The sequence below is a fragment of the Polypterus senegalus genome, unplaced genomic scaffold (assembly GCF_016835505.1).
Source record: "Polypterus senegalus isolate Bchr_013 unplaced genomic scaffold, ASM1683550v1 scaffold_3295, whole genome shotgun sequence".
NCBI classification, from domain to species: Eukaryota; Metazoa; Chordata; class Cladistia; order Polypteriformes; family Polypteridae; genus Polypterus; species Polypterus senegalus.
The window spans coordinates 22493-45390 of record NW_024384268.1 but is presented as its reverse complement, the minus strand read 5'-3'; the positions used below and the strand labels follow the sequence as shown (position 1 = coordinate 45390).

The following is a 22898-nucleotide window of genomic DNA, read 5'->3' as shown; positions in this document are numbered from 1 at the left end:
GATGGAATTCGTTTTAATGTTTTCAGCCTTCATTTTTATATGGAAAGAAAATTGTAGTAACTTCTGGAAATGTTTTCTTGCTCATTGTGTCATTTACACTCAAAACACAAGCTCAAATTCAAGTATTAAAATGACATTTAATATTCTCCTTGTTAAAAGCTTCCATTCCCTTCCTCTGTGTCTCTTTCTATGCGGAAGTCTGAAGGAAGATCGACGTTGAAGCCCGTTTCATTGAAATACACTGGAGATTGTCACTGATGGAAATATCGGCAAACCAACTCTGTGAAACTTATCAACATATTCTGCATTTTAGCCCTCGTAGGAAAAATGGGTCCTACTTTGCATTTCTGCAATGCACGATGCGTTTAGCGCCGCTGGCTCTGTGGCGCAATGGATAGCGCGTTGGACTTCTAGTCTTCACTGAACAGTGATTCAAAGGTTGTGGGTTCGAGTCCCACCAGAGTCGCAACTTTAGCGAGCCTCATTTCCTTCCGGACAATATCTCGTGCTGGCTACGCTTACCTAGTCTTGCGACGCATCCACACAATCCGCTTCTCTGGGTATACTGTGCAGTGCTTGCGGTGCCAGCGTTTGCAAAGAACACCTGCGCCCTCAGCAGAAATGGCACGTTTGAGCGAGCAGTCGACAGTACTTTTGTGTCTGAAGGTACTTTGCGAGAGAGTAATCACAAAATGAGCATTACGCATATAATAAAAGTGAAAGCAAAGTTTAGAGAAGAAGCGGCAGAAAACCAGAAAACCTTCAGAGAGTGTGCTTCATCATCATCAAGCGAAATCCTCAGTCCACAGGAATTTATAAAACCAGCAGAAGACATGCTGGCCTTAGACAAGCTGCTCCAGGTGAGGTTCGAACTCACAACCTCGGCATTACACACAGACACTGTCCTATAAGTACCGCGCTAACCGGTTGCGCCACTGGAGCACTCCAAAGTCAAAGGCTAAAATAATAGCTCTATGAATGTGCGTATCTTTCGAACGCCGTCCTCTGAAAACTCAAATTAAACTTCTGCACTGATTGGAATTTGCTCAAGCCGGCTTAGGGACTGATATGCATTTTTCGAGGCTCACAGCGTGCAGAAAGCACTTGTCTTAATTCAAATTTCAGACAGCAACGAGGCAGAAACGTTTTTTGTAAATCGTTACATTCCATACTCCGCATTCAAAATGAAATGCATGAAGAAAAAAACAATCTCAATTGAAAGCAGTTCTGGCATAAATCACTCACTCACGTTGGCTTCTCTGTAGACCATGCAGAAAGCATCTTGGTTGTAATCTAAGGCAAATGAAATGTGTACTTTTTAAAATCTTCATTTTATGGATTTTTAGCTGTAGTCAACCTCCTGTGGATGTACGAGTGGAAGTGTCTCGTAAGTGTTGGCAGGAAAAATTCCACATATCTATTTAGTGAGAAAACAAAGTGCTCACGCTATTCATTCATGTCTGAAAAACTCAAGTATTTTTTCCTGGTATTTTTTTAGGCATTTCCTACGCTGTTTTCTCTTTTCCTAAATACATTCCAAATTCGGTTATCTATTACTTTCATTTAACATGCATGGAAAAGGTACTTTTGCAATGGCCAGGACCCCAACCTGTGTATATTTTATTCAAGGGGTGTGTACGTTTTCTCCGGAGGTGCTCAAAACTGGAAGCCGCCGGTTGTTTGTGTATATTCAGAATGCAGGTTTTTCTTCAATATATTCAGATACCAAGTTCATTACCATTATCATTTTTTCTACAGCTCACAATCTGGATGGAATTCGTTTTAATGTTTTCAGCCTTCATTTTTTATATGGAAAGAAAATTGTAGTAACTTCTGGAAATGTTTTCTTGCTCATTGTGTCATTTACACTCAAAACACAAGCTCAAATTCAAGTATTAAAATGACATTTAATATTCTCCTTGTTAAAAGCTTCCATTCCCTTCCTCTGTGTCTCTTTCTATGCGGAAGTCTGAAGGAAGATCGACGTTGAAGCCCGTTTCATTGAAATACACTGGAGATTGTCACTGATGGAAATATCGGCAAACCAACTCTGTGAAACTTATCAACATATTCTGCATTTTAGCCCTCGTAGGAAAAATGGGTCCTACTTTGCATTTCTGCAATGCACGATGCGTTTAGCGCCGCTGGCTCTGTGGCGCAATGGATAGCGCGTTGGACTTCTAGTCTTCACTGAACAGTGATTCAAAGGTTGTGGGTTCGAGTCCCACCAGAGTCGCAACTTTAGCGAGCCTCATTTCCTTCCGGACAATATCTCGTGCTGGCTACGCTTACCTAGTCTTGCGACGCATCCACACAATCCGCTTCTCTGGGTATACTGTGCAGTGCTTGCGGTGCCAGCGTTTGCAAAGAACACCTGCGCCCTCAGCAGAAATGGCACGTTTGAGCGAGCAGTCGACAGTACTTTTGTGTCTGAAGGTACTTTGAGAGAGTAATCACAAAATGAGCATTACGCATATAATAAAAGTGAAAGCAAAGTTTAGAGAAGAAGCGGCAGAAAACCAGAAAACCTTCAGAGAGTGTGCTTCATCATCATCAAGCGAAATCCTCAGTCCACAGGAATTTATAAAACCAGCAGAAGACATGCTGGCCTTAGACAAGCTGCTCCAGGTGAGGTTCGAACTCACAACCTCGGCATTACACACAGACACTGTCCTATAAGTACCGCGCGCTAACCGGTTGCGCCACTGGAGCACTCCAAAGTCAAAGGCTAAAATAATAGCTCTATGAATGTGCGTATCTTTCGAACGCCGTCCTCTGAAAACTCAAATTAAACTTCTGCACTGATTGGAATTTGCTCAAGCCGGCTTAGGGACTGATATGCATTTTTCGAGGCTCACAGCGTGCAGAAAGCACTTGTCTTAATTCAAATTTCAGACAGCAACGAGGCAGAAACGTTTTTTGTAAATCGTTACATTCCATACTCCGCATTCAAAATGAAATGCATGAAGGAAAAAACAATCTCAATTGAAAGCAGTTCTGGCATAAATCACTCACTCACGTTGGCTTCTCTGTAGACCATGCAGAAAGCATCTTGGTTGTAATCTAAGGCAAATGAAATGTGTACTTTTTAAAATCTTCATTTTATGGATTTTTAGCTGTAGTCAACCTCCTGTGGATGTACGAGTGGAAGTGTCTCGTAAGTGTTGGCAGGAAAAATTCCACATATCTATTTAGTGAGAAAACAAAGTGCTCACGCTATTCATTCATGTCTGAAAACTCAAGTATTTTTCCTGGTATTTTTTTAGGCATTTCCTACGCTGTTTTCTCTTTTCCTAAATACATTCCAAATTCGGTTATCTATTACTTTCATTTAACATGCATGGAAAAGGTACTTTTGCAATGGCCAGGACCCCAACCTGTGTATATTTTATTCAAGGGGTGTGTACGTTTTCTCCGGAGGTGCTCAAAACTGGAAGCCGCCGGTTGTTTGTGTATATTCAGAATGCAGGTTTTTCTTCAATATATTCAGATACCAAGTTCATTACCATTATCATTTTTTCTACAGCTCACAATCTGGATGGAATTCGTTTTAATGTTTTCAGCCTTCATTTTTTATATGGAAAGAAAATTGTAGTAACTTCTGGAAATGTTTTCTTGCTCATTGTGTCATTTACACTCAAAACACAAGCTCAAATTCAAGTATTAAAATGACATTTAATATTCTCCTTGTTAAAAGCTTCCATTCCCTTCCTCTGTGTCTCTTTCTATGCGGAAGTCTGAAGGAAGATCGACGTTGAAGCCCGTTTCATTGAAATACACTGGAGATTGTCACTGATGGAAATATCGGCAAACCAACTCTGTGAAACTTATCAACATATTCTGCATTTTAGCCCTCGTAGGAAAAATGGGTCCTACTTTGCATTTCTGCAATGCACGATGCGTTTAGCGCCGCTGGCTCTGTGGCGCAATGGATAGCGCGTTGGACTTCTAGTCTTCACTGAACAGTGATTCAAAGGTTGTGGGTTCGAGTCCCACCAGAGTCGCAACTTTAGCGAGCCTCATTTCCTTCCGGACAATATCTCGTGCTGGCTACGCTTACCTAGTCTTGCGACGCATCCACACAATCCGCTTCTCTGGGTATACTGTGCAGTGCTTGCGGTGCCAGCGTTTGCAAAGAACACCTGCGCCCTCAGCAGAAATGGCACGTTTGAGCGAGCAGTCGACAGTACTTTTGTGTCTGAAGGTACTTTGCGAGAGAGTAATCACAAAATGAGCATTACGCATATAATAAAAGTGAAAGCAAAGTTTAGAGAAGAAGCGGCAGAAAACCAGAAAACCTTCAGAGAGTGTGCTTCATCATCATCAAGCGAAATCCTCAGTCCACAGGAATTTATAAAACCAGCAGAAGACATGCTGGCCTTAGACAAGCTGCTCCAGGTGAGGTTCGAACTCACAACCTCGGCATTACACACAGACACTGTCCTATAAGTACCGCGCTAACCGGTTGCGCCACTGGAGCACTCCAAAGTCAAAGGCTAAAATAATAGCTCTATGAATGTGCGTATCTTTCGAACGCCGTCCTCTGAAAACTCAAATTAAACTTCTGCACTGATTGGAATTTGCTCAAGCCGGCTTAGGGACTGATATGCATTTTTCGAGGCTCACAGCGTGCAGAAAGCACTTGTCTTAATTCAAATTTCAGACAGCAACGAGGCAGAAACGTTTTTTGTAAATCGTTACATTCCATACTCCGCATTCAAAATGAAATGCATGAAGAAAAAACAATCTCAATTGAAAGCAGTTCTGGCATAAATCACTCACTCACGTTGGCTTCTCTGTAGACCATGCAGAAAGCATCTTGGTTGTAATCTAAGGCAAATGAAATGTGTACTTTTTAAAATCTTCATTTTATGGATTTTTAGCTGTAGTCAACCTCCTGTGGATGTACGAGTGGAAGTGTCTCGTAAGTGTTGGCAGGAAAAATTCCACATATCTATTTAGTGAGAAAACAAAGTGCTCACGCTATTCATTCATGTCTGAAAACTCAAGTATTTTTTCCTGGTATTTTTTTAGGCATTTCCTACGCTGTTTTCTCTTTTCCTAAATACATTCTAAATTCGGTTATCTATTACTTTCATTTAACATGCATGGAAAAGGTACTTTTGCAATGGCCAGGACCCCAACCTGTGTATATTTTATTCAAGGGGTGTGTACGTTTTCTCCGGAGGTGCTCAAAACTGGAAGCCGCCGGTTGTTTGTGTATATTCAGAATGCAGGTTTTTCTTCAATATATTCAGATACCAAGTTCATTACCATTATCATTTTTTCTACAGCTCACAATCTGGATGGAATTCGTTTTAATGTTTTCAGCCTTCATTTTTTATATGGAAAGAAAATTGTAGTAACTTCTGGAAATGTTTTCTTGCTCATTGTGTCATTTACACTCAAAACACAAGCTCAAATTCAAGTATTAAAATGACATTTAATATTCTCCTTGTTAAAAGCTTCCATTCCCTTCCTCTGTGTCTCTTTCTATGCGGAAGTCTGAAGGAAGATCGACGTTGAAGCCCGTTTCATTGAAATACACTGGAGATTGTCACTGATGGAAATATCGGCAAACCAACTCTGTGAAACTTATCAACATATTCTGCATTTTAGCCCTCGTAGGAAAAATGGGTCCTACTTTGCATTTCTGCAATGCACGATGCGTTTAGCGCCGCTGGCTCTGTGGCGCAATGGATAGCGCGTTGGACTTCTAGTCTTCACTGAACAGTGATTCAAAGGTTGTGGGTTCGAGTCCCACCAGAGTCGCAACTTTAGCGAGCCTCATTTCCTTCCGGACAATATCTCGTGCTGGCTACGCTTACCTAGTCTTGCGACGCATCCACACAATCCGCTTCTCTGGGTATACTGTGCAGTGCTTGCGGTGCCAGCGTTTGCAAAGAACACCTGCGCCCTCAGCAGAAATGGCACGTTTGAGCGAGCAGTCGACAGTACTTTTGTGTCTGAAGGTACTTTGCGAGAGTAATCACAAAATGAGCATTACGCATATAATAAAAGTGAAAGCAAAGTTTAGAGAAGAAGCGGCAGAAAACCAGAAAACCTTCAGAGAGTGTGCTTCATCATCATCAAGCGAAATCCTCAGTCCACAGGAATTTATAAAACCAGCAGAAGACATGCTGGCCTTAGACAAGCTGCTCCAGGTGAGGTTCGAACTCACAACCTCGGCATTACACACAGACACTGTCCTATAAGTACCGCGCTAACCGGTTGCGCCACTGGAGCACTCCAAAGTCAAAGGCTAAAATAATAGCTCTATGAATGTGCGTATCTTTCGAACGCCGTCCTCTGAAAACTCAAATTAAACTTCTGCACTGATTGGAATTTGCTCAAGCCGGCTTAGGGACTGATATGCATTTTTCGAGGCTCACAGCGTGCAGAAAGCACTTGTCTTAATTCAAATTTCAGACAGCAACGAGGCAGAAACGTTTTTTGTAAATCGTTACATTCCATACTCCGCATTCAAAATGAAATGCATGAAGAAAAAAACAATCTCAATTGAAAGCAGTTCTGGCATAAATCACTCACTCACGTTGGCTTCTCTGTAGACCATGCAGAAAGCATCTTGGTTGTAATCTAAGGCAAATGAAATGTGTACTTTTTAAAATCTTCATTTTATGGATTTTTAGCTGTAGTCAACCTCCTGTGGATGTACGAGTGGAAGTGTCTCGTAAGTGTTGGCAGGAAAAATTCCACATATCTATTTAGTGAGAAAACAAAGTGCTCACGCTATTCATTCATGTCTGAAAAACTCAAGTATTTTTCCTGGTATTTTTTTAGGCATTTCCTACGCTGTTTTCTCTTTTCCTAAATACATTCCAAATTCGGTTATCTATTACTTTCATTTAACATGCGTGGAAAAGGTACTTTTGCAATGGCCAGGACCCCAACCTGTGTATATTTTATTCAAGGGGTGTGTACGTTTTCTCCGGAGGTGCTCAAAACTGGAAGCCGCCGGTTGTTTGTGTATATTCAGAATGCAGGTTTTTCTTCAATATATTCAGATACCAAGTTCATTACCATTATCATTTTTTCTACAGCTCACAATCTGGATGGAATTCGTTTTAATGTTTTCAGCCTTCATTTTTATATGGAAAGAAAATTGTAGTAACTTCTGGAAATGTTTTCTTGCTCATTGTGTCATTTACACTCAAAACACAAGCTCAAATTCAAGTATTAAAATGACATTTAATATTCTCCTTGTTAAAAGCTTCCATTCCCTTCCTCTGTGTCTCTTTCTATGCGGAAGTCTGAAGGAAGATCGACGTTGAAGCCCGTTTCATTGAAATACACTGGAGATTGTCACTGATGGAAATATCGGCAAACCAACTCTGTGAAACTTATCAACATATTCTGCATTTTAGCCCTCGTAGGAAAAATGGGTCCTACTTTGCATTTCTGCAATGCACGATGCGTTTAGCGCCGCTGGCTCTGTGGCGCAATGGATAGCGCGTTGGACTTCTAGTCTTCACTGAACAGTGATTCAAAGGTTGTGGGTTCGAGTCCCACCAGAGTCGCAACTTTAGCGAGCCTCATTTCCTTCCGGACAATATCTCGTGCTGGCTACGCTTACCTAGTCTTGCGACGCATCCACACAATCCGCTTCTCTGGGTATACTGTGCAGTGCTTGCGGTGCCAGCGTTTGCAAAGAACACCTGCGCCCTCAGCAGAAATGGCACGTTTGAGCGAGCAGTCGACAGTACTTTTGTGTCTGAAGGTACTTTGAGAGAGTAATCACAAAATGAGCATTACGCATATAATAAAAGTGAAAGCAAAGTTTAGAGAAGAAGCGGCAGAAAACCAGAAAACCTTCAGAGAGTGTGCTTCATCATCATCAAGCGAAATCCTCAGTCCACAGGAATTTATAAAACCAGCAGAAGACATGCTGGCCTTAGACAAGCTGCTCCAGGTGAGGTTCGAACTCACAACCTCGGCATTACACACAGACACTGTCCTATAAGTACCGCGCTAACCGGTTGCGCCACTGGAGCACTCCAAAGTCAAAGGCTAAAATAATAGCTCTATGAATGTGCGTATCTTTCGAACGCCGTCCTCTGAAAACTCAAATTAAACTTCTGCACTGATTGGAATTTGCTCAAGCCGGCTTAGGGACTGATATGCATTTTTCGAGGCTCACAGCGTGCAGAAAGCACTTGTCTTAATTCAAATTTCAGACAGCAACGAGGCAGAAACGTTTTTTGTAAATCGTTACATTCCATACTCCGCATTCAAAATGAAATGCATGAAGAAAAAAACAATCTCAATTGAAAGCAGTTCTGGCATAAATCACTCACTCACGTTGGCTTCTCTGTAGACCATGCAGAAAGCATCTTGGTTGTAATCTAAGGCAAATGAAATGTGTACTTTTTAAAATCTTCATTTTATGGATTTTTAGCTGTAGTCAACCTCCTGTGGATGTACGAGTGGAAGTGTCTCGTAAGTGTTGGCAGGAAAAATTCCACATATCTATTTAGTGAGAAAACAAAGTGCTCACGCTATTCATTCATGTCTGAAAACTCAAGTATTTTTTCCTGGTATTTTTTTAGGCATTTCCTACGCTGTTTTCTCTTTTCCTAAATACATTCCAAATTCGGTTATCTATTACTTTCATTTAACATGCATGGAAAAGGTACTTTTGCAATGGCCAGGACCCCAACCTGTGTATATTTTATTCAAGGGGTGTGTACGTTTTCTCCGGAGGTGCTCAAAACTGGAAGCCGCCGGTTGTTTGTGTATATTCAGAATGCAGGTTTTTCTTCAATATATTCAGATACCAAGTTCATTACCATTATCATTTTTTCTACAGCTCACAATCTGGATGGAATTCGTTTTAATGTTTTCAGCCTTCATTTTTATATGGAAAGAAAATTGTAGTAACTTCTGGAAATGTTTTCTTGCTCATTGTGTCATTTACACTCAAAACACAAGCTCAAATTCAAGTATTAAAATGACATTTAATATTCTCCTTGTTAAAAGCTTCCATTCCCTTCCTCTGTGTCTCTTTCTATGCGGAAGTCTGAAGGAAGATCGACGTTGAAGCCCGTTTCATTGAAATACACTGGAGATTGTCACTGATGGAAATATCGGCAAACCAACTCTGTGAAACTTATCAACATATTCTGCATTTTAGCCCTCGTAGGAAAAATGGGTCCTACTTTGCATTTCTGCAATGCACGATGCGTTTAGCGCCGCTGGCTCTGTGGCGCAATGGATAGCGCGTTGGACTTCTAGTCTTCACTGAACAGTGATTCAAAGGTTGTGGGTTCGAGTCCCACCAGAGTCGCAACTTTAGCGAGCCTCATTTCCTTCCGGACAATATCTCGTGCTGGCTACGCTTACCTAGTCTTGCGACGCATCCACACAATCCGCTTCTCTGGGTATACTGTGCAGTGCTTGCGGTGCCAGCGTTTGCAAAGAACACCTGCGCCCTCAGCAGAAATGGCACGTTTGAGCGAGCAGTCGACAGTACTTTTGTGTCTGAAGGTACTTTGCGAGAGTAATCACAAAATGAGCATTACGCATATAATAAAAGTGAAAGCAAAGTTTAGAGAAGAAGCGGCAGAAAACCAGAAAACCTTCAGAGAGTGTGCTTCATCATCATCAAGCGAAATCCTCAGTCCACAGGAATTTATAAAACCAGCAGAAGACATGCTGGCCTTAGACAAGCTGCTCCAGGTGAGGTTCGAACTCACAACCTCGGCATTACACACAGACACTGTCCTATAAGTACCGCGCTAACCGGTTGCGCCACTGGAGCACTCCAAAGTCAAAGGCTAAAATAATAGCTCTATGAATGTGCGTATCTTTCGAACGCCGTCCTCTGAAAACTCAAATTAAACTTCTGCACTGATTGGAATTTGCTCAAGCCGGCTTAGGGACTGATATGCATTTTTCGAGGCTCACAGCGTGCAGAAAGCACTTGTCTTAATTCAAATTTCAGACAGCAACGAGGCAGAAACGTTTTTTGTAAATCGTTACATTCCATACTCCGCATTCAAAATGAAATGCATGAAGAAAAAAACAATCTCAATTGAAAGCAGTTCTGGCATAAATCACTCACTCACGTTGGCTTCTCTGTAGACCATGCAGAAAGCATCTTGGTTGTAATCTAAGGCAAATGAAATGTGTACTTTTTAAAATCTTCATTTTATGGATTTTTAGCTGTAGTCAACCTCCTGTGGATGTACGAGTGGAAGTGTCTCGTAAGTGTTGGCAGGAAAAATTCCACATATCTATTTAGTGAGAAAACAAAGTGCTCACGCTATTCATTCATGTCTGAAAAACTCAAGTATTTTTCCTGGTATTTTTTAGGCATTTCCTACGCTGTTTTCTCTTTTCCTAAATACATTCCAAATTCGGTTATCTATTACTTTCATTTAACATGCATGGAAAAGGTACTTTTGCAATGGCCAGGACCCCAACCTGTGTATATTTTATTCAAGGGGTGTGTACGTTTTCTCCGGAGGTGCTCAAAACTGGAAGCCGCCGGTTGTTTGTGTATATTCAGAATGCAGGTTTTTCTTCAATATATTCAGATACCAAGTTCATTACCATTATCATTTTTTCTACAGCTCACAATCTGGATGGAATTCGTTTTAATGTTTTCAGCCTTCATTTTTTATATGGAAAGAAAATTGTAGTAACTTCTGGAAATGTTTTCTTGCTCATTGTGTCATTTACACTCAAAACACAAGCTCAAATTCAAGTATTAAAATGACATTTAATATTCTCCTTGTTAAAAGCTTCCATTCCCTTCCTCTGTGTCTCTTTCTATGCGGAAGTCTGAAGGAAGATCGACGTTGAAGCCCGTTTCATTGAAATACACTGGAGATTGTCACTGATGGAAATATCGGCAAACCAACTCTGTGAAACTTATCAACATATTCTGCATTTTAGCCCTCGTAGGAAAAATGGGTCCTACTTTGCATTTCTGCAATGCACGATGCGTTTAGCGCCGCTGGCTCTGTGGCGCAATGGATAGCGCGTTGGACTTCTAGTCTTCACTGAACAGTGATTCAAAGGTTGTGGGTTCGAGTCCCACCAGAGTCGCAACTTTAGCGAGCCTCATTTCCTTCCGGACAATATCTCGTGCTGGCTACGCTTACCTAGTCTTGCGACGCATCCACACAATCCGCTTCTCTGGGTATACTGTGCAGTGCTTGCGGTGCCAGCGTTTGCAAAGAACACCTGCGCCCTCAGCAGAAATGGCACGTTTGAGCGAGCAGTCGACAGTACTTTTGTGTCTGAAGGTACTTTGCGAGAGAGTAATCACAAAATGAGCCTTACGCATATAATAAAAGTGAAAGCAAAGTTTAGAGAAGAAGCGGCAGAAAACCAGAAAACCTTCAGAGAGTGTGCTTCATCATCATCAAGCGAAATCCTCAGTCCACAGGAATTTATAAAACCAGCAGAAGACATGCTGGCCTTAGACAAGCTGCTCCAGGTGAGGTTCGAACTCACAACCTCGGCATTACACACAGACACTGTCCTATAAGTACCGCGCTAACCGGTTGCGCCACTGGAGCACTCCAAAGTCAAAGGCTAAAATAATAGCTCTATGAATGTGCGTATCTTTCGAACGCCGTCCTCTGAAAACTCAAATTAAACTTCTGCACTGATTGGAATTTGCTCAAGCCGGCTTAGGGACTGATATGCATTTTTTCGAGCGCTCACAGCGTGCAGAAAGCACTTGTCTTAATTCAAATTTCAGACAGCAACGAGGCAGAAACGTTTTTTGTAAATCGTTACATTCCATACTCCGCATTCAAAATGAAATGCATGAAGAAAAAAACAATCTCAATTGAAAGCAGTTCTGGCATAAATCACTCACTCACGTTGGCTTCTCTGTAGACCATGCAGAAAGCATCTTGGTTGTAATCTAAGGCAAATGAAATGTGTACTTTTTAAAATCTTCATTTTATGGATTTTTAGCTGTAGTCAACCTCCTGTGGATGTACGAGTGGAAGTGTCTCGTAAGTGTTGGCAGGAAAAATTCCACATATCTATTTAGTGAGAAAACAAAGTGCTCACGCTATTCATTCATGTCTGAAAAACTCAAGTATTTTTCCTGGTATTTTTTTAGGCATTTCCTACGCTGTTTTCTCTTTTCCTAAATACATTCCAAATTCGGTTATCTATTACTTTCATTTAACATGCATGGAAAAGGTACTTTTGCAATGGCCAGGACCCCAACCTGTGTATATTTTATTCAAGGGGTGTGTACGTTTTCTCCGGAGGTGCTCAAAACTGGAAGCCGCCGGTTGTTTGTGTATATTCAGAATGCAGGTTTTTCTTCAATATATTCAGATACCAAGTTCATTACCATTATCATTTTTTCTACAGCTCACAATCTGGATGGAATTCGTTTTTAATGTTTTCAGCCTTCATTTTTTATATGGAAAGAAAATTGTAGTAACTTCTGGAAATGTTTTCTTGCTCATTGTGTCATTTACACTCAAAACACAAGCTCAAATTCAAGTATTAAAATGACATTTAATATTCTCCTTGTTAAAAGCTTCCATTCCCTTCCTCTGTGTCTCTTTCTATGCGGAAGTCTGAAGGAAGATCGACGTTGAAGCCCGTTTCATTGAAATACACTGGAGATTGTCACTGATGGAAATATCGGCAAACCAACTCTGTGAAACTTATCAACATATTCTGCATTTTAGCCCTCGTAGGAAAAATGGGTCCTACTTTGCATTTCTGCAATGCACGATGCGTTTAGCGCCGCTGGCTCTGTGGCGCAATGGATAGCGCGTTGGACTTCTAGTCTTCACTGAACAGTGATTCAAAGGTTGTGGGTTCGAGTCCCACCAGAGTCGCAACTTTAGCGAGCCTCATTTCCTTCCGGACAATATCTCGTGCTGGCTACGCTTACCTAGTCTTGCGACGCATCCACACAATCCGCTTCTCTGGGTATACTGTGCAGTGCTTGCGGTGCCAGCGTTTGCAAAGAACACCTGCGCCCTCAGCAGAAATGGCACGTTTGAGCGAGCAGTCGACAGTACTTTTGTGTCTGAAGGTACTTTGCGAGAGTAATCACAAAATGAGCCTTACGCATATAATAAAAGTGAAAGCAAAGTTTAGAGAAGAAGCGGCAGAAAACCAGAAAACCTTCAGAGAGTGTGCTTCATCATCATCAAGCGAAATCCTCAGTCCACAGGAATTTATAAAACCAGCAGAAGACATGCTGGCCTTAGACAAGCTGCTCCAGGTGAGGTTCGAACTCACAACCTCGGCATTACACACAGACACTGTCCTATAAGTACCGCGCTAACCGGTTGCGCCACTGGAGCACTCCAAAGTCAAAGGCTAAAATAATAGCTCTATGAATGTGCGTATCTTTCGAACGCCGTCCTCTGAAAACTCAAATTAAACTTCTGCACTGATTGGAATTTGCTCAAGCCGGCTTAGGGACTGATATGCATTTTTTCGAGTGCTCACAGCGTGCAGAAAGCACTTGTCTTAATTCAAATTTCAGACAGCAACGAGGCAGAAACGTTTTTTGTAAATCGTTACATTCCATACTCCGCATTCAAAATGAAATGCATGAAGAAAAAAACAATCTCAATTGAAAGCAGTTCTGGCATAAATCACTCACTCACGTTGGCTTCTCTGTAGACCATGCAGAAAGCATCTTGGTTGTAATCTAAGGCAAATGAAATGTGTACTTTTTAAAATCTTCATTTTATGGATTTTTAGCTGTAGTCAACCTCCTGTGGATGTACGAGTGGAAGTGTCTCGTAAGTGTTGGCAGGAAAAATTCCACATATCTATTTAGTGAGAAAACAAAGTGCTCACGCTATTCATTCATGTCTGAAAAACTCAAGTATTTTTTCCTGGTATTTTTTTAGGCATTTCCTACGCTGTTTTCTCTTTTCCTAAATACATTCCAAATTCGGTTATCTATTACTTTCATTTAACATGCGTGGAAAAGGTACTTTTGCAATGGCCAGGACCCCAACCTGTGTATATTTTATTCAAGGGGTGTGTACGTTTTCTCCGGAGGTGCTCAAAACTGGAAGCCGCCGGTTGTTTGTGTATATTCAGAATGCAGGTTTTTCTTCAATATATTCAGATACCAAGTTCATTACCATTATCATTTTTTCTACAGCTCACAATCTGGATGGAATTCGTTTTAATGTTTTCAGCCTTCATTTTTTATATGGAAAGAAAATTGTAGTAACTTCTGGAAATGTTTTCTTGCTCATTGTGTCATTTACACTCAAAACACAAGCTCAAATTCAAGTATTAAAATGACATTTAATATTCTCCTTGTTAAAAGCTTCCATTCCCTTCCTCTGTGTCTCTTTCTATGCGGAAGTCTGAAGGAAGATCGACGTTGAAGCCCGTTTCATTGAAATACACTGGAGATTGTCACTGATGGAAATATCGGCAAACCAACTCTGTGAAACTTATCAACATATTCTGCATTTTAGCCCTCGTAGGAAAAATGGGTCCTACTTTGCATTTCTGCAATGCACGATGCGTTTAGCGCCGCTGGCTCTGTGGCGCAATGGATAGCGCGTTGGACTTCTAGTCTTCACTGAACAGTGATTCAAAGGTTGTGGGTTCGAGTCCCACCAGAGTCGCAACTTTAGCGAGCCTCATTTCCTTCCGGACAATATCTCGTGCTGGCTACGCTTACCTAGTCTTGCGACGCATCCACACAATCCGCTTCTCTGGGTATACTGTGCAGTGCTTGCGGTGCCAGCGTTTGCAAAGAACACCTGCGCCCTCAGCAGAAATGGCACGTTTGAGCGAGCAGTCGACAGTACTTTTGTGTCTGAAGGTACTTTGCGAGAGTAATCACAAAATGAGCATTACGCATATAATAAAAGTGAAAGCAAAGTTTAGAGAAGAAGCGGCAGAAAACCAGAAAACCTTCAGAGAGTGTGCTTCATCATCATCAAGCGAAATCCTCAGTCCACAGGAATTTATAAAACCAGCAGAAGACATGCTGGCCTTAGACAAGCTGCTCCAGGTGAGGTTCGAACTCACAACCTCGGCATTACACACAGACACTGTCCTATAAGTACCGCGCTAACCGGTTGCGCCACTGGAGCACTCCAAAGTCAAAGGCTAAAATAATAGCTCTATGAATGTGCGTATCTTTCGAACGCCGTCCTCTGAAAACTCAAATTAAACTTCTGCACTGATTGGAATTTGCTGCCGGCTTAGGGACTGATATGCATTTTTTCGAGCGCTCACAGCGTGCAGAAAGCACTTGTCTTAATTCAAATTTCAGACAGCAACGAGGCAGAAACGTTTTTTGTAAATCGTTACATTCCATACTCCGCATTCAAAATGAAATGCATGAAGAAAAAAACAATCTCAATTGAAAGCAGTTCTGGCATAAATCACTCACTCACGTTGGCTTCTCTGTAGACCATGCAGAAAGCATCTTGGTTGTAATCTAAGGCAAATGAAATGTGTACTTTTTAAAATCTTCTTTTATGGATTTTTAGCTGTAGTCAACCTCCTGTGGATGTACGAGTGGAAGTGTCTCGTAAGTGTTGGCAGGAAAAATTCCACATATCTATTTAGTGAGAAAACAAAGTGCTCACGCTATTCATTCATGTCTGAAAAACTCAAGTATTTTTTCCTGGTATTTTTTTAGGCATTTCCTACGCTGTTTTCTCTTTTCCTAAATACATTCCAAATTCGGTTATCTATTACTTTCATTTAACATGCATGGAAAAGGTACTTTTGCAATGGCCAGGACCCCAACCTGTGTAAATTTATATTCATGGGTGTGTACGTTTTCTCCGGAGGTGCTCAAAACTGGAAGCCGCCGGTTGTTTGTGTATATTCAGAATGCAGGTTTTTCTTCAATATATTCAGATACCAAGTTCATTACCATTATCATTTTTTCTACAGCTCACAATCTGGATGGAATTCGTTTTAATGTTTTCAGCCTTCATTTTTTATATGGAAAGAAAATTGTAGTAACTTCTGGAAATGTTTTCTTGCTCATTGTGTCATTTACACTCAAAACACAAGCTCAAATTCAAGTATTAAAATGACATTTAATATTCTCCTTGTTAAAAGCTTCCATTCCCTTCCTCTGTGTCTCTTTCTATGCGGAAGTCTGAAGGAAGATCGACGTTGAAGCCCGTTTCATTGAAATACACTGGAGATTGTCACTGATGGAAATATCGGCAAACCAACTCTGTGAAACTTATCAACATATTCTGCATTTTAGCCCTCGTAGGAAAAATGGGTCCTACTTTGCATTTCTGCAATGCACGATGCGTTTAGCGCCGCTGGCTCTGTGGCGCAATGGATAGCGCGTTGGACTTCTAGTCTTCACTGAACAGTGATTCAAAGGTTGTGGGTTCGAGTCCCACCAGAGTCGCAACTTTAGCGAGCCTCATTTCCTTCCGGACAATATCTCGTGCTGGCTACGCTTACCTAGTCTTGCGACGCATCCACACAATCCGCTTCTCTGGGTATACTGTGCAGTGCTTGCGGTGCCAGCGTTTGCAAAGAACACCTGCGCCCTCAGCAGAAATGGCACGTTTGAGCGAGCAGTCGACAGTACTTTTGTGTCTGAAGGTACTTTGCGAGAGAGTAATCACAAAATGAGCATTACGCATATAATAAAAGTGAAAGCAAAGTTTAGAGAAGAAGCGGCAGAAAACCAGAAAACCTTCAGAGAGTGTGCTTCATCATCATCAAGCGAAATCCTCAGTCCACAGGAATTTATAAAACCAGCAGAAGACATGCTGGCCTTAGACAAGCTGCTCCAGGTGAGGTTCGAACTCACAACCTCGGCATTACACACAGACACTGTCCTATAAGTACCGCGCGCTAACCGGTTGCGCCACTGGAGCACTCCAAAGTCAAAGGCTAAAATAATAGCTCTATGAATGTGCGTATCTTTCGAACGCCGTCCTCTGAAAACTCAAATTACACTTCTGCACTGATTGGAATTTGCTCAAGCGATATCCTCAGTCCACATGAATTATAAAACCAGAAGAAGACATGCTGGCCTTAGAGAGAAGGGTATGGCTGCAGCCTTCAATACCTAGGAATTTAGACACGGAACGCCCTTCATATCACGGATCGTCCCCCAGCACTAGTCACGGAACGCCCTCTGATGTCAGTATCGAGACGTCATCATTGTTTTTGTCGGAGTCCGGAGGAATGGTGGACTTAGAATATATCTTTCTGAAAGATTTTCGAGGAAAGAAGAAGAGTTTGTGTGGGAAATTAAGATGGCAGTGAGTTTGTTGCAAGTTGTACTAGTATTAGGTAATATTATACTTTACTGCTAGGGTACGAATTATACCACAGTGTAATAATGATGTTGAATCAACTTTCAGGCGCTCTAAGAAAGTATTAGCAGTTAAACAACAAACAGAATGGTTTCTGTAGCTAATTGTTATAGGGCTAATCGGAATACTCGATTCTGAGTAGTAAATCGACGGATTCAGAAGTCAATAATTTTTTATAACAATTGTTATAATATGCAATTGACCGTTGTTGAGTATAATTAACCATAGCGCAGTGTAACGGACTGTAATCAAATATGTGACCGTGATTAAGTATTTATAATTGCCAGAATATCATTCACCATTTGTCCTGTATATCACGTATATGCAAGTTAATCAGAAGCAAAACCAGTAACCAGTAACCTGGTATTTTAGATATCAAAATATATTTCAGAAAGACAATACAGAGAGATTGAGCCATTATAAGGTAATGTTCCAAAGAAAGCTTATTGTTTGCATAATTTTCTAAGACAAACACAGTTAATAGTGGATATACTTGTTTTTCAATTATAGTAATGTTGGTAGTCTGAAGTTTGAATATACTTAGGTCACTTTAGATGATCTTTTTTCATAGTTCTGTATATATATTTACAGTACATAACTGAACATTTTAATAAGTAGCTACAAACAAAGGGCAAGTGTGAATGCAATATTCAATTTCCTTCAGTTCAAGAAAGTTCAAATTAGATTGTAGACAATAATGAAGAAAAGAACAGCCAGGATAGAATCATGTTGTTATTATTATTATTATTATTATTATTATTATTATTATTATATTATTATTATTATTATTATTTATTTTATAAAGTTCTTTCAATGATAGTACAGTTTGTTTGAACTCTTAAAACAATATTAAATGTTTCATGCCCACCTCTCGCATTCTTCAAAAATACTGCTTTTGAAGTTTTTTTTCAATTGAAATAAAGTGAAGTGATTGTCCTCGTGCATGTTTGTCAGTTTTAAGAACTTTATATCTATTTAATATTCACCAGAGACACATAAGTATATTGAAGACCACAGAGGAACCTACAGTTGTGTTTGGTGCTCAGGAGTTTGCTTGTCTGTTTTGCTATAAAAGAACAGATTATGCAGGCCTCATCAGCCACTTACAGGGCCACAAAAGGACAGTAACTGTTCATGGAGGTATGTGAAGTGATCTAGAAGATATCTTGTAACTTGTAAAATTTGATTAATTGACACTTTTAATACACTTTAATGCAGCTAGATATTCACCTTAACAACATGATTTTATTTGACAAAATAGTATACTGTGTACTTTTTAACCTTTTGAAAAGCTAGCTTTGAATTATTTTAGATTAATTCATGACTGTGTATTAACAATTTTCTCTTTTAAAATATTTAGTAGAATATGACAAAGATCATACTACAAATACTTTAATTTTTCAGAATGTAAGTGTGGAATTACATTGCCTACAATTGACAGGCAACATATAGTATATTTTCATACATTTTTAAAAGCATCATTGACAGAATCTTTAATTAGTTTGTTCTGTTTAAAAGAATAATAGGACAGGATTTGCTTGTTTTAACTCTATTAAATTTAAGGATTATCTGAATTTCTTTCATTAAGTTTTAAATGTTTAGCAAAATAATTCTGAATATTAACCTTTTTTTTCTTTGTACTGTTTCAGGTTTTAAAATATACAAGTGTTCACTGAACTGCCAGGGATCAGGCCACTGCCATTGCTGTTATTGTCAGAAAACAGCAGTTCATAAAGATCAGTTCCTCAGGCACTTGTCAGATTGTGGCAAAGGTCCTAAAGTGCTCCCTCTGCCCTCCATGCCCATGGCACCGTTCACCACCCAGCCTCTTCCCTCCATGCCCACAGCACCGGTCACCGCCCAGTCTCTGTCCTCCGTGCCCACTGCACCAGTCACCACCCAGTCTCTGTCCTCTGTGCCCACGGCACCGGTCGCCACCCAGTCTCTGCCCTCTGTGCCCACTGCACCAGTCACTGCCCAGCCTCTGCCATCTGAGTTCAAGTTCTTTGTTCTTGATCTTTGTTCAACTGTTCAGTCCCAGCATTCAGAAGTTGTTCTTTTTTATATCTTTGTTCATATGTTCAGTTCACTCAGTTTGAACCTCAGCCCAAATCTCCCAAAATTAGCATTTTAGCAGGACTGCTCCTTATTTACTCTGTTATTTCTGTCACCTAGTGATGACTGCTGCCCATTTGAACTATTCTTCTTTAAAAAATTTGATCCTAATAGTTTTCACTAGGCGGCACGGTGGCGCAGTGGTAGCGCTGCCCCTGCGTGGAGTTTGCATGTTCTCCCCGTGTCTGCATGGGTTTCCTCCGGGTGCTCCAGTTTCCTCTCACAGTCCAAAGACATGCAGGTTAGGTGGATTGGCGATTCTAAATTGGCCCTAGTGTGTGCTTGGTGTGTGGGTGTGTGTCCTGCGGTGGGTTGGCACCCTGCCCGGGATTAGTTCCTGCCTTGTGCCCTGTGTTGGCTGGGATTGGCTCCAGCAGACCCCCGTGACCCTGTGTTCGGATTCAGCGGGTTGGAAAATGGATGAATGGATAGTTTTCATTAAGCTATTTTGGAAGAGCTGTGTAAATAATTCATAACGGCACAGTGGTAAAACATCCTCAAGGTTCTAAAATATTTGTAATAGTGTGCTGTGGTCTCATGTGTGAAGCCAAAGTCACTCCCTTTATAAATTATTTGTTCATTTAAAAGTTGCTAGAGATTATATTATCTGATGTTCACTATTTCTCTACCTGTTCTATTACTAATAATTCTACTCTTGTAATCTGAAATTAATATCATTGTCATATAAAGTGATGAAAGGCTCCAGCTAAATTTAGGTTCAGTAATTCTTTCTTCTGTGTGATAAAATTATTAATTGGCACATTTTCAGAATTAAATATTATTAATCCAGTTCTACAATGATATTCCATCTGCAAAGTTCATATCAACTTTGTTTTTAATATATATTAATATAATATAAATCAATTTTGACAAAACAAATTTTATCTGTAGGAAAATTGCCTCTAAAATAATGGCAGGTAGCTGGAAAGAACCACAGAAGAAGGTAATGTAAATATAAATGTGTGTTGCTAGTATAAGACAAAAAACATACACAGATATCTCCTTTACTAATCACCTCTTCATATGATCGAATCTACACAAACAGACTGACAGCCGGGACTGCTCAGGGTAAGTGGAGGACACTCTGCCAGTAGTAAGACGTAAATGTTGATTTCAAATAATAACTTGCTTTTTTTTAGTATGCTCTCTACATCGCTACTAGAAGAGAATTTGACTTCAGTCAGGTCAGTGGTTTAAGTGTAAGATTTGCTTGAATATTGTGATTTTTTTTATTCATAGAATTTATTGTAATTTCCCGATTTACATTTTTTAGGAAGACATGCCAAAAATTAGAAGATGGTTGTGTCATCTCTGACTTCGCAAAGCCAGCATTAAAGGTGTGTAACTTTTGAAGCTTTTTTCAAGGGAAGAACAGTTATAAGAATTTGTCAGCTTACAGTATTTCTAATTTTTTTCCAGCCAAGACATCGATCTTCACTTTCTACACGAGAAGAAGGACATTCTGTGCCCCACGGGCAGTGCTTCGTAATTATCAGTTGAAAAGTTTTCTGACACTAATTTTATATATTAGAACTTCACAAAAAGACTTTGACCAACTGGTCACACTGCAGGTCTCCGGTGAGGCTGTCAGTAACTTGTGATTCTCGTCAGCCCTGTGGTGTGTCAGTGCCGTTATGGGGACAGAGAATGGTGGTCTTAAAAATGAGTGTTTTGTGTGCTTGTGCTCTAACTGATTTATTAAATGGCAATTATTTCTGCTTCCAGCAATTCCAGACAAGATAGGAAAGAGCAAGGACTTTTCTCCCCCACCCTTCTTTTCCATTACTAAAGAATATGAAAATGTTGACTGAATTATTTATGCCAGTGCAATCATATTAAGCATATTTATGGTTACATTTAGTTGTTAGCAAATTGTACCTCACAAAGGCACAGTCCTGTCAGGTATGTAGTAAAATGATTCTTATGGCACAGCCAATGCCTTAAAGGTGATGACTTTCTTTTTCCTTTTCAATATCATTCAGAAATCAACCAATCTAGAATGGAGTGATTGTTTGCTTCAGGTAAACACTTTCCATTATGTATAACTTTTTAGATGTAGCATTTCTATTGTAATATGTTTGGGTGAATGTTTCAGCAGTTTTTAAAGCATGCTTACTAAACTGGGAACAATTAAATTACATATTATTTAAAATGATGATATTTGAAATGATGAATTTGGCCTTCACAAGTGACAATGCTGTGGTAATTGGACTCTTTGTCTTTCAGGGACTCACTTCAGTACAATTCCAGTAGACGTTCAGATTGAACTGAAATGGGTCTTACAGCAATGTATTAGTAAATAAAAATGAATGCTTTTTTCACTACAGAGCACTTAGTCATTTTGAATTCTTTGTGCACTTTCTGAATGGTTTCTAACTGGACATGACATTCCTTTGAAGATGAACTGCTATGGTTGTACACTGGAGTTTATTTTTTTTATTTTTCACTCTACCTCATGCCTACAGGCAGTAGAGACAAAAAGTGAGAGAAATCAATTGAGCTAAGCATTCCTATGACATGCTGTGGTCATATTGGTGTGTTCATTTCATAAGCCAATTTGATTGTTCTTTGGGTAAAAGTGGAGTTAATATATTGATATTCCTAATAAAGTACTTGGCAGTATTTTTTTTTTCTTTTTCATAAAAAGTCTTCATTGATCCAAAACATCCTAACTGCTTATGACTGGCTGGATGCCAACAAAGACCAACTTGTTGGGACAGTCCTCCGGCCAAGAATTCTGGAAATGGACGAGGATGAAGTTACATACACAATTGAAAAATAAGAACAAAGGGGAGACGATGAAGAGACTGAAGAAGTCATGTCCACCTTCTTATTTACTTTTGAATGCCTGAAGGACATTAACTTTTTTCTTGATGAGATACAGGTTAAAAAAAATATTCCCATCAGTTGCTGCTGTTCGACAAATTAGATTTTTGTGTTTTATTTTTTTTCATGTGGAAAAAACCTACCGTGATGTAATTTTGTTCAGTGGATTTGATCAGTGATTTACTGTAAAGAAAAGTGGGGATGGACTGGCTTCCTGATCTGCTTCAATAGTTCATTGTCTACTGAAATGACCGATGTGATGGATGGAGGACACGGGTGGATGTCCCAACTGGGATTGTGTGCTTTATTTCTTTAAAATAAATTCATATTTGAACCTGGATCTTATGTGTGTGTGTGTGGTTGTGTGAAGGGTTTGGGTGCTAAAATGCCCCCCACAGATTACACTCCCCTATGTGGTAATTATAACAGTGTGTTTTGATACATCACTTTAATTTTCAAAACCTAGACTGTTGGCTTGCAAGTTCAAGAAGGGAGTCTAATTAAAAGCAAAAATTAGTTGGGGGAAAAAATGTACAGCCCCTGGGACTGAATATGGGAACTACTGTATGAAACAATGCCATGTTACAAATCAGGATTATTAATATATATATATATATATATATATATATATATATATATATATATATATATATATAT

At 40.0% G+C, this 22898-nt stretch overlaps 1 long non-coding RNA gene and 20 other non-coding genes across 21 annotated transcripts; 11 read left to right on the top strand and 10 right to left on the bottom strand.

Annotated features, from left to right (window-relative positions):
* Window positions 1–376: 376 nt before the first annotated feature.
* Window positions 377–466, top strand: trnar-ucu. The gene is given in 2 exon segments: window positions 377–413; window positions 431–466. It is a non-coding gene; the product is annotated as a tRNA-Arg (tRNA).
* Window positions 467–852: 386 nt separating this feature from the next.
* On the bottom strand, window positions 853–942 carry trnai-uau. The gene is given in 2 exon segments: window positions 853–888; window positions 907–942. It is a non-coding gene; the product is annotated as a tRNA-Ile (tRNA).
* Window positions 943–2146: 1204 nt separating this feature from the next.
* Window positions 2147–2236, top strand: trnar-ucu. Its single transcript is given in 2 exon segments — window positions 2147–2183; window positions 2201–2236. It is a non-coding gene; the product is annotated as a tRNA-Arg (tRNA).
* A 384-nt stretch (window positions 2237–2620) lies between these two features.
* trnai-uau lies at window positions 2621–2712 on the bottom strand. Its single transcript is given in 2 exon segments — window positions 2621–2656; window positions 2675–2712. It is a non-coding gene; the product is annotated as a tRNA-Ile (tRNA).
* Window positions 2713–3914: 1202 nt separating this feature from the next.
* On the top strand, window positions 3915–4004 carry trnar-ucu. Its single transcript is given in 2 exon segments — window positions 3915–3951; window positions 3969–4004. It is a non-coding gene; the product is annotated as a tRNA-Arg (tRNA).
* Window positions 4005–4390: 386 nt separating this feature from the next.
* On the bottom strand, window positions 4391–4480 carry trnai-uau. Its single transcript is given in 2 exon segments — window positions 4391–4426; window positions 4445–4480. It is a non-coding gene; the product is annotated as a tRNA-Ile (tRNA).
* Window positions 4481–5682: 1202 nt separating this feature from the next.
* Window positions 5683–5772, top strand: trnar-ucu. The gene is given in 2 exon segments: window positions 5683–5719; window positions 5737–5772. It is a non-coding gene; the product is annotated as a tRNA-Arg (tRNA).
* A 384-nt stretch (window positions 5773–6156) lies between these two features.
* On the bottom strand, window positions 6157–6246 carry trnai-uau. The gene is given in 2 exon segments: window positions 6157–6192; window positions 6211–6246. It is a non-coding gene; the product is annotated as a tRNA-Ile (tRNA).
* A 1202-nt stretch (window positions 6247–7448) lies between these two features.
* trnar-ucu lies at window positions 7449–7538 on the top strand. The gene is given in 2 exon segments: window positions 7449–7485; window positions 7503–7538. It is a non-coding gene; the product is annotated as a tRNA-Arg (tRNA).
* Window positions 7539–7922: 384 nt separating this feature from the next.
* On the bottom strand, window positions 7923–8012 carry trnai-uau. Its single transcript is given in 2 exon segments — window positions 7923–7958; window positions 7977–8012. It is a non-coding gene; the product is annotated as a tRNA-Ile (tRNA).
* Window positions 8013–9214: 1202 nt separating this feature from the next.
* On the top strand, window positions 9215–9304 carry trnar-ucu. Its single transcript is given in 2 exon segments — window positions 9215–9251; window positions 9269–9304. It is a non-coding gene; the product is annotated as a tRNA-Arg (tRNA).
* Window positions 9305–9688: 384 nt separating this feature from the next.
* trnai-uau lies at window positions 9689–9778 on the bottom strand. Its single transcript is given in 2 exon segments — window positions 9689–9724; window positions 9743–9778. It is a non-coding gene; the product is annotated as a tRNA-Ile (tRNA).
* Window positions 9779–10980: 1202 nt separating this feature from the next.
* trnar-ucu lies at window positions 10981–11070 on the top strand. The gene is given in 2 exon segments: window positions 10981–11017; window positions 11035–11070. It is a non-coding gene; the product is annotated as a tRNA-Arg (tRNA).
* Window positions 11071–11456: 386 nt separating this feature from the next.
* trnai-uau lies at window positions 11457–11546 on the bottom strand. Its single transcript is given in 2 exon segments — window positions 11457–11492; window positions 11511–11546. It is a non-coding gene; the product is annotated as a tRNA-Ile (tRNA).
* A 1206-nt stretch (window positions 11547–12752) lies between these two features.
* Window positions 12753–12842, top strand: trnar-ucu. The gene is given in 2 exon segments: window positions 12753–12789; window positions 12807–12842. It is a non-coding gene; the product is annotated as a tRNA-Arg (tRNA).
* Window positions 12843–13226: 384 nt separating this feature from the next.
* On the bottom strand, window positions 13227–13316 carry trnai-uau. The gene is given in 2 exon segments: window positions 13227–13262; window positions 13281–13316. It is a non-coding gene; the product is annotated as a tRNA-Ile (tRNA).
* Window positions 13317–14522: 1206 nt separating this feature from the next.
* On the top strand, window positions 14523–14612 carry trnar-ucu. Its single transcript is given in 2 exon segments — window positions 14523–14559; window positions 14577–14612. It is a non-coding gene; the product is annotated as a tRNA-Arg (tRNA).
* Window positions 14613–14996: 384 nt separating this feature from the next.
* Window positions 14997–15086, bottom strand: trnai-uau. Its single transcript is given in 2 exon segments — window positions 14997–15032; window positions 15051–15086. It is a non-coding gene; the product is annotated as a tRNA-Ile (tRNA).
* Window positions 15087–16288: 1202 nt separating this feature from the next.
* Window positions 16289–16378, top strand: trnar-ucu. Its single transcript is given in 2 exon segments — window positions 16289–16325; window positions 16343–16378. It is a non-coding gene; the product is annotated as a tRNA-Arg (tRNA).
* A 386-nt stretch (window positions 16379–16764) lies between these two features.
* On the bottom strand, window positions 16765–16856 carry trnai-uau. The gene is given in 2 exon segments: window positions 16765–16800; window positions 16819–16856. It is a non-coding gene; the product is annotated as a tRNA-Ile (tRNA).
* Window positions 16857–20225: 3369 nt separating this feature from the next.
* On the top strand, window positions 20226–21743 carry LOC120521885. Its single transcript, XR_005632219.1, has 2 exons — window positions 20226–20752; window positions 20835–21743. It is a non-coding gene; the product is annotated as an uncharacterized LOC120521885 (long non-coding RNA).
* The last annotated feature ends 1155 nt before the right edge of the window (window positions 21744–22898 follow it).